The 13,511-nt window shown below is 45.5% G+C and overlaps 1 protein-coding gene across 2 annotated transcripts in view; it reads right to left on the bottom strand.

Moving 5' to 3' along the window:
- The window catches only part of Kiaa1211 (KIAA1211 ortholog), a 217,024-nt gene extending 203,519 nt beyond the window's left edge, over positions 1–13,505 (bottom strand). For both annotated transcript variants that reach the window (XM_013350803.2, XM_026784982.1), the window contains exon 1: positions 13,352–13,505. The gene's annotated coding sequence lies outside the window, so the exon portion shown is untranslated. The remainder of the gene's footprint in view (positions 1–13,351) is intronic.
- Positions 13,506–13,511: the final 6 nt, after the last annotated feature.

Below are 13,511 nucleotides of genomic sequence, written 5' to 3'. Positions count from 1 at the left end.
GGAAGGAGGGAGGGAGGGAGGGAGGGAGGGACAAGAGTGAGCCGGAATAGGCCAAGTCCTAGGGATGGGCCAGTGAGCCTAAGGGATATCACACAATTGCAGTAAAAACACGAGAGACCTGGCCCCCAACCAAGTGGAAGAAGAAGAAAGCTGACTCTAGAAAGTAGTCCTCCGACCTCCACAAACGAGCCACCCGCCCCCACAGTATCTACACACAACTGGGGCTAGGCGTTTCCAATCTTTAATTCTGAATGGGCTAAATGCCAAAGAGCCACACATTTAAAGTAGCTCGAATGGTGTTCTGTTAAAACAGCTCACCGCAATGTGGAAATTTTTTTGAACATTTGAAGAAAAGAAACCAGAACACTGGACCACAAATGTGATAAGCAAACCAGCTCCCGACATAATGTGTGAGTGAGGTGTCCATGCAGAACGGCCTTCCTCATGTCCCCTCCCTCTTCCTTCCTTGTCCTTGGTATTTTCTACACAAGATAACTAAACATTCCGAGGAAGACAGATGCATGCAAAAATCAGATGAGAATTTGACTTTAAAAATATAAAACATGGTCTGACAAGGCTCGGCAGGATGAGGTAATGTGGAGTGGGGGCTAGAATCAACAGCAAGCTGAGCCAAAGGCCCAGAAGGTTCCTATCTTCAGCAGAAGCACCAGAAGTACATTTGCAAGCCCTGAGTGTGTAAGCCACTCAGCTGCCTTGTGGCTATCTAAGGGATGAGGGAAGTTAAATAATTCACACGGGCTGCTTTCACTGGCTGTGAAGTTCTATCCAAGGAAAGAAAGCATCAGGGCCCGGCTTCCATGCCAGCCAAGGTCGGGGTGGACTACTTCTGCACACACGCTACCAAGCTAGCTTCCCAATAGTGCAAGGGGACACACGAGAAATCAACTTAAAACGTAGTTCAGCGAACCAAATATCTCCCATCAAAAACTAGTCTTTGTGCCCAGTGGTGGGTGGTGGTGCACGCCTTCATTCCCGGCACTCGGGAGGCAGAGGCAGGTGGATCTCTGAGTTCAAAGCCAGCCTGGTCTACAGAGTGAGTTCCAGGACAGCTAAGGGCACACAAAGAACACCAAAATCAAACAATAAAACAACCAACAACAAAAGACCTAACCATTGCTGTTGTTCTGTTCTGTTTGGAGATTTGGGCACTGAGGATTGAACCCAGGACCTCATCCATGCTAAGCGGTCATCCTACCACTGGGCTACGATCCCAGCACCAGAACGAGCCACCCATAAGCACACCCTTACACTTCTGCTCAACTCTTTCACATCGCCAGTGACAACGGTGCCGAAGACAAAGGCTTGTACTCTTCAGCCTTTTCACTTGATTTGAGAAGAACCATCTGTAGACTAAATTAAGACCTCAGGCTAGACCCTGCTTATTAATGATTCTTTAAAAAAAACAAACAAACCCATAATGACAGTGTAATGATTATAACCATTAGAGCAGTCTCCAAAGATGTATTCCAGTTGTAATTAAAACGGGATTGTCCCAAGGCTCCCACTTCATTTTAATTTATATTAAAATATCTTAGGCAGGCTCTGCGATACATGGAACAACCACCTAAAATCCTAAGTAAATAAAAACCACTTAGCATCTTCCCCTTTTGCAAGGCTTGGGGTGAACAACATCCCAGGGATCACAATGCGCAACCCAAACGTGTTTTCTTTCCACAGCACTAACGACGGCAATCTGTATGTAGTGACGCCATTTGCAGCATGGGCTAAGCAAAGACTCTGCCCACCAGAGGCCATTTTGGTGTATCTAAACAAAACCGTATGAGCATTTACTTCAGAATGGATTGAATCAGTGTTGAAGAGGCTGAACTCCCGTGGCTTTTCACCTAATTAGACTTAGGCTTTTAAGTTTGAAAGAGATTCCCAATATCCCCATGGCTGCTTCTACATCATTCAGTCCTTTCGGGGCTATTCTTTCTAGGAAGGGCAGTTGAAGGCACTCACCCGGCCTCACCCCCTTGATGACGTTCATGAGGCCGTTCACGACCTGCCAGCATACTACAGACACACGACAGATGCACCACCGATTCCTGTGTACTATCCCTCTCTTGCAACAGAGTATTATCTTCACAGTGCAGGTCCCATGCCCAAATGCTCACAACAGTGCTGGGCACAGAGAAAGCTGCAGTTGGGTCAGCCAGCTGGATAACTCTTGCCTCGCCCTTCCCCTCCATGTGAGATATTTGCAGTCTGTGGGCATAAAGTGACATGTCCAAGGTCCTGAGGGCAGTGAGAGGCAACGCTGGGCCTCAGCACCAGGCCTCTTCCACCCGTTCTTACAAAGTGGGTATGCTCACTTTACTTAGAGCCTTGGCACCCCGCCCCCCCCCATGGCAGCTGTTGCTCAGTCCGATCATGTTGCTGTCACAAAAGTTCATAGCCTGAGTAACTTATGATAAATTTATTTGTCATCGCTCTGGAGGCTGGAAGTACAAGATCAGGTGCTTGCAGGGTTGGTGTCCTGTAAGTGATGGCGTCCTGGTTTATAGTGCCTTCTCACCATATCCCATGTAAGCTGTGCTCCCCAGCTTGGCTAGACCTCTCTGTCCTCTTTCTACTTGTTAGATTTGCACCCGTCCTTCAAGACCCTGCTCAAATGTCTCTTCCTCCATGAGCTTCCTCCCACTCTTTTCCTCATTCTACCCTCCTTCCCCAGAAACATTACTCCCTTGTAAGCCCCACCCTGTCTGTCTTCAGTGGCCAAGTGTGAGGCCTTTTACATTAGCTGTTGACTCCACAGTGTCCAGAACAAAAGCGGAAGCAGCAGGAGAGAAGGGGACTCACAGGGGTAACCCCACCTTTCCATGTCCAAAATGACTCCCGTGGCCAGATCAGTTCCCACCATCCCCGCTGACCATGGAAATGACCCACAGGGGAAGATTGTTTACTGTTAAGAAGAGCATTGTCACAAATACTAGCTGCGCATGTTACAGTTAGCAAACCATCAGACACCTACCAGGATTCACTGTTCAACAACAACACAAAACGGGGGGTCTCTCTCAAGTTAGAAACTTTGACAAGTGGCTGGAGAGATGGCTCAGTGGTTAATAGCAGTGACTGCTCTTCCCGAGGACCGGGATTGAATCCCCAGCACCCACATGGTACCTCACAACTGTCTGGAACTCAAGTTTCAGGGGACTCGACACCCTCACACAGACATGCATGCATGCAATGTACATAAAATAAAATTATTTAAAAAACTATGACAAATACAGTTGATGTCTAGCATGTCACATCCATGAGATCCATCCCCAAACTGTCAATCTAGGCACGCTACGCTAGGGTGCCCAGCACATTCACAGTAGTTAGATTTGGATGGAAATGCCACTTTTCACTAAACTTCATAACACAGGACACCGACACTCATTTTTCTTATACTGGGGTAACCATTTGGAAAGTGCCACTCTGCTTTGTTTCTCTGTACCTAGAACCAAACAGAGGTATTTGGAATCAACGAAAAGCACAGAAAATAAGTTAGAAATATGCCCACATATCATGTGTGCCGTGGTCATTCATCCTCTTCCCATTGCCCCTTTAAAGGACCGATTTGTGAATATTAGCAATGTCTGGACTGTGAGTTTCAGTGGAGCATCAGAGTTCCCTAACAAAACTGCTCTTCGATAGCTGTCCCTGGGAAGTAGATAACGAACTGACAGTCACTAGGAACTGCGCATGCGCCAGAAAGAAACACTAGACTTGACACCTCCCAGCATAGACATCTTTAAGATATTGATCATTGCCACATTAGAGCTGCCTACGACCCAAAGCACAGCTACTCTGTCCGCAGTTCACCTGTGACTAGCCACAAGAAGTACATGGTAAAGTGTCCACTTGAATGAGCACTCTCTCTTTTATCTTTATTATTGTGTGTATGTGTTCATGTTCATGTGTGTGTGTAAGATGCATGTGCATATGTGTGTATAAGAAGGCCAGAAATCTCTGGACTGTAAGAGGCAGGCAGATTTCTGTGAGTTTGAGGCCAGCCTGGTCTACAAGAGCTAGTTCCAGGACAGGCTCCAAAGCTACAAAATAAATAAATAAATAAAAAAAGCCAGAAGCCAACACTGGGTGCCTTCTTTATTGCTTGTCACCTAATTGTCTAAAACATAGTCTCTCACTAAACTTAGAGCTCCTAAGTTTGGCTCAATTGGCTGGCCAGTAAGTCCATTGCTCTACCTCCCCAGCCCTGGATTAAAGGCATATGCCATTCATTATGCCTGGATTTTTTTTACGTGTGTTGGAGACTACACTATGCACTTTAGCCATCTCCCCAGACTCTAATTTCTGATATTTTAATGCGCTTTTCTCAGAACCAAATAAAGCTACGGGACCTCTGACCCATTTCAGAAGGTAAAACAGCCTAAATAGCATTCTGAACACAATGAAACCATTCTGTCCTTGGAAGAGCGTGTGTAGAAAAATTAGCATAGTGTAACTAGCATCATATCTAACGTGCAATGACCCCAGCACAGAACTTCTGACAGAGGACAACTGTATGCTTTAGACAGTCCACTGCTGCTGCAGAGTTCCTGCTTTCCCGAGTGCCCGTCCTGCTATCAGGAGTGGTCCCGGCAATGCAGAGCTCAGCTCAGTTACCCAGCCTCTAATCAGAGGGGTTGGTCTAGACCAGTGAGACCTAGCTGAACTACAACACAGGCTATGTATACGATTATACATTTTCTAACAGGCACACTAAAAAACATAAAGATAGCCCAAATCAAGAATATTTTATCTAAATGATCATAGCCAAAACGTTACTATTCCAATGTGTGATTAACATTCTGAAATTATTAACGACATATTTTTTACAACCTTTCTCATCCCAACAAACAAGCGCATGTTTTAAACTGTCAGCACGTCTCCTGGGACCCGCGAGGCCATATGCTGCAGCACCAGTGTAATCGGCCTTGGCTGTTTCTCCCAGCACTACAAGATACGCTCACAAGAAAGACAACAGATTTACAAACCAGGGCACACGGAGAAATGCCATAAAGTAGTTCTCCAGACATTAGTAGCAAAACACAGTGTTTTCTGTTTATTGCAACATTGTTCTTCTCAACTCAGTGGCTGTGTAAACCAGTAAACTGTTTGATATGCTACTTTAACCCCAACTGGACCCTGACCCCCCACTCCTACAAACCTTCAGGTATGTTAAGAACATTGGAAACAAGGTATCAGGGATGGCTGAATCAGTAAGACATCTTTTTAAAAAAATAACAAAAACAAAAACAAAAAAAAAAAAACCCACAAATAGTAAAAGAGAGTTCAATAGGAATGACCAAAGAAAATGTCTCGTGACCATGCTATCATCCACACATTAAAATGACTCTGGGAAATAAAAATTCCCACATGATTTACAGTCATTGCTCTAATTACTCAGCATCTACAGAGAGATCCCCGCGCCCTCCTCCCCACACCACACACACAGTATTGTTTATTAGTCCCTTTGTGAGCAGAGATCTGCCTCTGCCAGATGGCTGGTCTGGGATAAGACTACAATAAGCAATTGCAGAACAAAGCAAGGCTAGCTGGCCTTCCCTGGAACTGAACCTATGACCCCGACCTCATTAACTCTAAGAAAGAGTTAACCCATCACAAACACAGAGTGGCAGGTGCATCATAAAGAAAGCCAGGAAACCCCACTGTGTCTGTCACTGGGACACCCAAAGAGAGAAAGGTCACTTAAGATGTATTACGTAAGAATTCCCCAGGGCAAAACAGATGCTTCTCTGATTTATATATCATGCGATGTGTATGTACTTGAAAACAGCACGTGGTACCTCTCTATTAGGTATACTTTGTATGTTTTATGCATCAGTTTAAATTTTAAATAAAATTTTGAGAATTTATTTCTTCAAAAACTTTTCAAAAATGAAGATCCTGAAACAGGCCTGGGCCACACCAGTGTCTAGACAGCCCTGCTGGCCCTGTCACAGCATCCTTAAGGACACCAGCTGTGACCAATCCTCACTGGAGACCGAAAATGGTTAAGGTTTTCTCTTCTAACAGCAATCTCAGGATTGTGGTGGGGTTTTTTTTCCTTTTATTTTCTCCCGAATGAGGAAAACACAAACAAATTGTTACAAGAATAAACTTTCACTGATAATTTACTGACTCCAGCTTTTCCTAGACTTAACTAATTACCAAGTTTCCAAGCAACCCAGCTCTACCAGCTACCTGTCCCCCGGTCGCCCTTGGTGACGGCCAAACTCTCGCCAATGGAGCTGCTTGTTCCTCCCCGACCCAACCAGCACCTCTTGAACAAGCTGGTCCTCTTTTCTGCTCTCTTAGACTAATCCCCTTCACTGCTGCTACCTGCTTCTAGCGCCTACGCTAACCCCCTCTCTTTGGAGCCACTGACTTCTAACTTCCTCAAGTGTCTGGGAGATGCAATCCCTATGTCCTTTCCTCAGCCTGCGTACTGAAACTTCCCCTCACTGGCATAGCGCATGTCCAACCCGTCCTATGAATCCGATCGGTCTTATGGATGTATGGAAAGGTTGGGTACTGAAACTTCCCCTCACTGGCATAGCACACGTCTGACCCGTCCTATGGATCCGACCCGTCCTATGGATACACAGAAGGGCTGCCGAGGAGTGAGGCCCTTTTGGAAATACTCTGTCTTGTTGGTGTGCTAACGAACATGCATTGAGGAATTTCCAAGGTATAAAAGCTTTTACATATGGTATTGTCCTATTTGGCTTCTTCAATATTTGCAGTAATGTCACTTTATCACTGGCTAGCTATGAAATATCTCTCTGACACATCTTCTAATTTTATGCTTACATTCTTTAACATTGAGTTCCCCTTATGGATTAGGCGGTCTGCACCCTTGTACTTCTCATGTGTGTGAAAATCATACATCTAAACTTCAAATACACTGGGTGGTGGTGGCGCATGTCTTTCATCCCATCACTCTGGAGGCAGAGGCAGGCGGATCTCTGTGAGTTTGAGGCCAGCCTGGTCTACAAGAGCTAGTTCCAGAACAGGCCCCAAAGCTACAGAGAAACTCTATCTTGAAAAACCAAAAACAAATAAACAAACAAACTGCAAATACCCTCACTGTTATGCTTTTAAGTCATCCATACAAGAAAATACCCCAAATGATTTAGGGTCTAAGAATCCTCGCATCCAGAATGAAAGGGGTGAAACGCAATGAAAGCCAAATGTATATGTCCCTAAACGTGCAAATCACAGCAACTGGGACCACCCCACAGCTAAGTTTCTGTTTTGTTGTTGTTGTTTTTGAGACAGGATTTCTCTGTGTAGTCCTGGCTGTCCATGAATTTGCTTTGTAGACCAGGCCAGCTTCCAACTCAGACATCTGGCTGCCTCTGCCTCTCAATTGCTGGGGCCAACCGTGTACACCACCATGTCTGACGGCTAAGAGTCTTAGTTCTCATAAAAATTATAACAGTTCATTAGGAGTCAGCATTAGAAAATAAAAGGAATAAATTGATAAAATAAGTAAAAAACCTTCATTGGTGAATGGGCCATGCCAGTTTGCCTGGCCCACTACAATAATACACAGTTTCACTAGGTACAAAATAATTTTTATATAACTTGTGAGAATTTGCTTCTGTTTTGATTTGTTTTGTTTGAGACAGGCCTTCCTATGTAGCGCAGGCTGCCCTTGAACTCCTGATCCCCCTGTCTTGGTCTCCTAAATGCTGGGGTTACAGGCATGTCCAGCTTGCAAAGTGATTTTTCTCATAGTCAACCTAAGGACAACATTGAAAATTTAACAATAAATACAAGTGTTACATTCAGTTATACTAATCTCAGAAGAAAATGATGATTGACAAGCAGAAACACACACATTTCCCAAACGCATGTCATTAAGCTGCTTCTTCGAAGTACAACTATCTATACTAATTTTGATTTTAAAATTGTCAGCTTTGGGCCAGAGAGATGGCTCCACAGTTGGCAACCTGTGCTATTCCTGCAGGGGACCCAGCACCCAGGCCGGATGGCTCACACCCACCTGTAACCCCAGTTCCAGAGCAACCAGGGCCTTTAGCCTCTGCAGGCACCTACACTCATATGCATATACCCTCAAGGACACACATAAACATATATGTAATTTAAAAATTAAATCAGGGTGCTGGAGAGATAACTCAGTGATTAAGAATGCTTGCTGCTCTTCAGAGGATCTGAGTTCAGTTCCCAACATCCACGTGGGGTGGCTCACAACCATCTGTAATTCCAATCCATGAGAATACAACCCTTCTTCTGGCCTCTTGGGCATCTGCACACGCATGCATGCGTGCGCACACACACTTAAGCATGCTAGCACATGGCAAGTAAGCCTTTAAAATTATAAGTTTTGATCAATTTAATTGAACAAACTGGCTAAGAGAAGGGTGGAGTGGTACATGCTTGCAATGCCAGCATCTGAGAGGCAGAAGCAGGATGTTCAGTGTTTCAAGTCCAGCCTCAGTTACATAAAGATTCTAACCTGTGCTAAAGAGAATTTATCTCAAAAAAGGCAGCATTTTAATCAAGTTGCCTCCCCCACCCCTTTTTTTGAGATAGCATCCCTCACGGGATCTGGAGTGCACCATCTGGGCTAGACTGGCTGACCAACAAGCCCTTGGGATTGTCCCGCTTCCACCCCTAGAGCTGGGGTGGAATCCATGCCACAATGTCCCGGCCTTTCATGTGGGTGATGGGGCATCACTCAAATCCCCAGGTCCACATAGCAAACACTTTACCCCTGAACTACCTTCCCAGCCCCCTAACAATACTGTTTAGAGCAGGAGAGTCCCAGAAGCAAAATATATTAAAATTAAGTAATTACTAAAACATGATAAATGTTGGTTTAAAACTGAAGTATGTGTGTGTGTATATATATATATATATATGCTCATTATACTATATATGTATAATAGTTGATGGTGATTTCTTCATGTACTGCCTAAAATTAATTCCTTTTACTGCCTTGTGATTTTGAGAGCAATCAATACACTATAAAGTACCCTCTGTGGCTCTTCAGTCTTCATTTGTGCCTTAACAACGGCCGACATTCATTTGTGATGAAGCCTTTTATAGCTACACAGCTATTTTGTGTCTCTTCTGAAGATATATTAAACCTTTGAGCACTCAATAAAAATGACCAATTAATTGACTCTATCACAAAAACCTGAGAAGCTCCTCCAACCTGTTTACATTAAAGACTAGCCAAGTTGAAGTGAACTCTAGGTCTCCTGGGCAAGCTTTCATCCCTATAACTAAGCTAAGAACGGACACCGAATGAGTCCCTCAAAGGAAGCTATACAACAAGCGCTGCGTTAGTCTAAATGTTGCCACCCAAATTTATGGCTTTATTTATGGAATAAAATGTCTGCAGCAAGCCGGGCAGTGGTGGCGCACGCCTTTAATCCCAGCACTCGGGAGGCAGAGGCAGGCGGATCTCTGTGAGTTCGAGACCAGCCTGGTGTACAAGAGCTAGTTCCAGGACAGGCTCCAAAGCCACAGAGAAACCCTGTCTCGAAAAACCAAAAAAAAAAAAAAAAAATGTCTGCAGCAGTTACTGGGAAGGGACCCCAGGAAAGTAGGGAGGTCAAATGTAGGGGTAGGCTTCGGGGTCCAGCAGGTCTCAGTTTGAACCCCCACATCATTCCTCACTAACTTTGGGACCTTAGACAAGTTCATATAAAGCTCATCGAGTCTTAATTCAGTTATCAAAGGGAAACACAAGGCCTCCTGCTGGGAGGACTAAATTAGATAACACAAAGACTGCCTAGCATGGGCCCTTGACCATGAGAAATACTCAAAAATGTCAATTACAATTAAAAAAAAAAGGTGTAAGAAACATGTATGTGTGGGAATGGGGGAAGACTGAGCTCCTAGAGACGAACTGGACAAGCACTTTACCTTGTGACCTTCTAACACTGGGTTTTTAATTGCAATTTAATATTCAAATTTCAACTGGGGTAAAGATTTGAAGGAAGACTGTAGAGGCGGCAGCAGATTCTTTCCGCGTGCACTTAGCCCAATTATCTTTTCCATTGGTGCTTTTGAAAGAACCAGAATCATTTACTGGATCTCAAGTAGCATCTTAAAACTCATATGGAAAACACATATGGGAAATCTGAACACGACTTCAAGAGTTTAGAAATGTTTCTTTGGCCCTGGACATGGTGGTGTGTGCCTGTCATTCCAGCAGGTGAAAGGCTGAGACAGACTCGACTACAGGAACTCGTCTCCAAAGACCATAGTCTGAGGGCATGACTCAGTGACAGGATGCTTGGCTAGCAACTGCAGGGTCCTACGCCCAATCCTCCAAAACTAAAAAAAGGCAAGAAATATATAAATATATATCATATACATACCTCACGCATGTGCGCGCGCACACACGTACACTCAGTGTTTGTATAACAGGGAACAACAGACAATACACCTCTCCATTCAAAGCCACCCTTTTACCGTCTAATAATGAGAATAGAAATAAGCTCTCCTTGAGTGTTTAGCTTGTGTTTGGTATTGTGCAAAGGGTGTGTGCACAGCAATCATTTCATTTGACCCTCACGAATGAAATGGACCTTCCCTCCAGGAAGAAGGATTCTTACAGAAGAGGAAACGGAGATTTTAAATTACTTGCCGCAACAAAGGGCTTGTTACCAGGAACAGCCAGTTTCAAATTCAGTCCCCCAATTCAAAACCCTTGTCTAACATTTATCCAGGATGTAGACATCTCACAAAGCTTAGAGTGCCACGTTCTGGGGGTGCTGCATATCTCAGAGGAGGTCGTGATTCGGGGGCCAAAGCAGCAGGGCATGCGACCCAGCTTCTGCCCCTGGAAGGGCTGTGTTAGTGGCAAGAGTTGGCAAGTCATTTAATCCCACTGTGTCTGGATTTCCTTACCTACAAATCGGAAGGATAATATCTGCCCTGCCTCTGCCCAAGAAGACTGTGAAATAAACACATTTAACAAGTGAAATGCCCTACTGTCCTCCTCAGCTATAGGAAAGCCTACCGAGTCAGCCTGGAAGGCCCCATTCTTCAAGAATATGCATATCAACTATGAGTGTAGAAGTAGGTGCCAGGCCTTTATAAGATATGCGTGGAAATACTTTTCAGTTCTTCGTACATAGTAGGTCTCCAGGAGATGCTCAGGCAAGCCAGCTGCACCTGCATGCATACTATTCATTCGCATTTTATTTATCACTAGCTTATTCTTTCCACCGCTAACTTGAATATGACTTGGTGCCCTACATGGACTGCCCCTCAGCAGACGCCCTCAATCCCGGCATTCCAAAGGTGGAAGCAGAAGGCTCAGGAGTTCAAGGCCATTCTTGGCTACCACGAGTTCAAAGCCAGCCAGGGCTAAATGAGACTCTGCAAGCATGAGGCCCTGAATTTGGACCCTCAGTTCAATGTAAAAGCCATACATGTTGAGACGATGCTGGGGGGCGGGGCATTGGCCTGCCAGTCCAGCCAAACTGATGAGCATCAGGTTCAGTTCAGTGAGAGACCCTGTCTCAAATTACAAAGTGGAGAATAATGGAGAAAATCAAACTACTAGCCTTTACAGGCTGCACACATGTAAGTGAGCACACGTGCATGAATGCGCACGCACACACACATGAGCACATACATGCACAAGCATACATAACAATGGACAAGAATTGTTACAAAATTGCATAAGAAAAAAACCATAAAAATGCAGCCTTTTTTTCACCTAGCAGTAATAACGTACACTATTACGATGCTTTGTACTTTATGAAAAACTATATAATTTCATTTTTCATACCAATTACCTAAGTCTATCATGTCAGCATCATTATCTTTCTGGCTCCAAATTCAGTGCTCTGTTTACACTGTAAAGTCTTGAAAGTTTCTCAGCTGTTACAGGTGATTCTAAACAAAAACTTTGGAGTGAAATTCAACTAATCAATAGGCAATAAAATAGATGGTTTAATTGCAGGGTTCTCCCCCGCCCCACACTTTCGTGAGTTAACATAATCCATAATGCAACCACATAACTTATCCAAGATACATTTTCAAATGTTTCTTTTTAAAACTGCCCTTGAATTTCCTTCCTCTTGCAGGCAATTTTCTCTTGGAAAATAGGAAGAAAAGAAAACCGAGCAAGGCTTCTCTCAAGTCGTTAAAGGCGGTGGCCGTGAAGGTGCCCTCTCTTTGTTGACTCTTTGAAAATTACTCAAAATTGATCACTGTATACAGATGCCTGAGCCGCGAACAATACCAAATGACCGTTAGACATTTTATTATATAATAAAACAACTACTGCTGGTAATTTTTACGGGGCAACATTGATTTAACGGACAACTTAATGAATTGCTCATCTGCCACAGGATATCTACTAAAACCTTTCGCTAAAATTGTCTTATCCTTTGTATTCTAACCACGCCCCTTCCAGCACTGCCAACTCCACACACACACACACACACACACACACACACACACACCTACACCCAATGCCAGATCAGCTTCCCAGTCATTATTCGTAAAACCATATTAAAATTTCACAACACATGGTCACTGTTACTAGGTTTTCTCCCCCTCCCCCTACGCTGAATCAATGCCTTAAAATATACATTCTCCCTTGAAATCCACAATTCAGAAAAGCATTGCGATGTCTAGCGTGTGAAAACATTTAACATAAAATTCAAATGTCTGCTCTTGGCTGACACTCTGGTTCTTTTAAAGAGCCATACCCCACCCACCGCATCCACGGGATTAGAGGTCCAATCTTGCCACCACAGAGCTCTTCAAGAAAGGGCGGTTATATCAGCGGGGAAAACCATCGCGATGGGAGAAGATAAGGCGAGCCCATTTCACGCCCCGGCGGCGTGCGGTCCCGGACTCCAGCCCTGGGAGGGAAACCTTTGTTCGCCTCTGCCATCAAACTGGTGGCTCATCAGAACTGGGGCAACAAGAGTTTGTGCGCATCGGTTCGGCAGAGGTTAAACAAAGCAATGCAGCCTGGGGACCCGGCTGAGCGGGTCCGCGTCCCTGCTCCTGGCTGCCGAGGTCCGGCTCCGCGCCGGGGACTCGAGAACCGGACAAGGCGCGGGAAGGGGCGCAAGACTGAGCGGGTCCCACGCTCTCGGCAAGTTCCCGGGGTGCAGCTCGTCTGCAGGTTCCTCGTGGGGACCCACGGGCGCGCACGCTCCGCACAGGTCCGGAGGACACGGACCGCGCCGCGAATGGGGTCGCCGCTCCAAGACCTCCGCCAGCTTCCCGAGCCCACGCCCCGGGCAAGGTCGGAGTCTCGCCGGGGCCCGACCTGAGGAAGAAGCCACCAGCTGCCCATTGTCTGTTCCCGCGACCGAGGGGCGCTCACCTGCGGTTTCACCGGGCGCCACGGTGCAGGGAGTGATGACCGACGACGCGCGTCCCGGGAATGTCCCAGCCCGCCGAGCCTCCGCAGCAGCAGCCCCAGCAGCGCGGCCAGCTCTCAGGCGCCCGCGGCCTCCATTGCTCTCCCCGCCGCTGCCACCGCG

Source organism: Microtus ochrogaster, linkage group LG1, assembly GCF_000317375.1.
Source record: "Microtus ochrogaster isolate Prairie Vole_2 linkage group LG1, MicOch1.0, whole genome shotgun sequence".
Lineage (NCBI taxonomy): Eukaryota > Metazoa > Chordata > Mammalia > Rodentia > Cricetidae > Microtus > Microtus ochrogaster.
The sequence above is the reverse complement of the archived record's forward strand: the minus strand, read 5'-3'. Positions and strand labels throughout refer to the sequence as shown.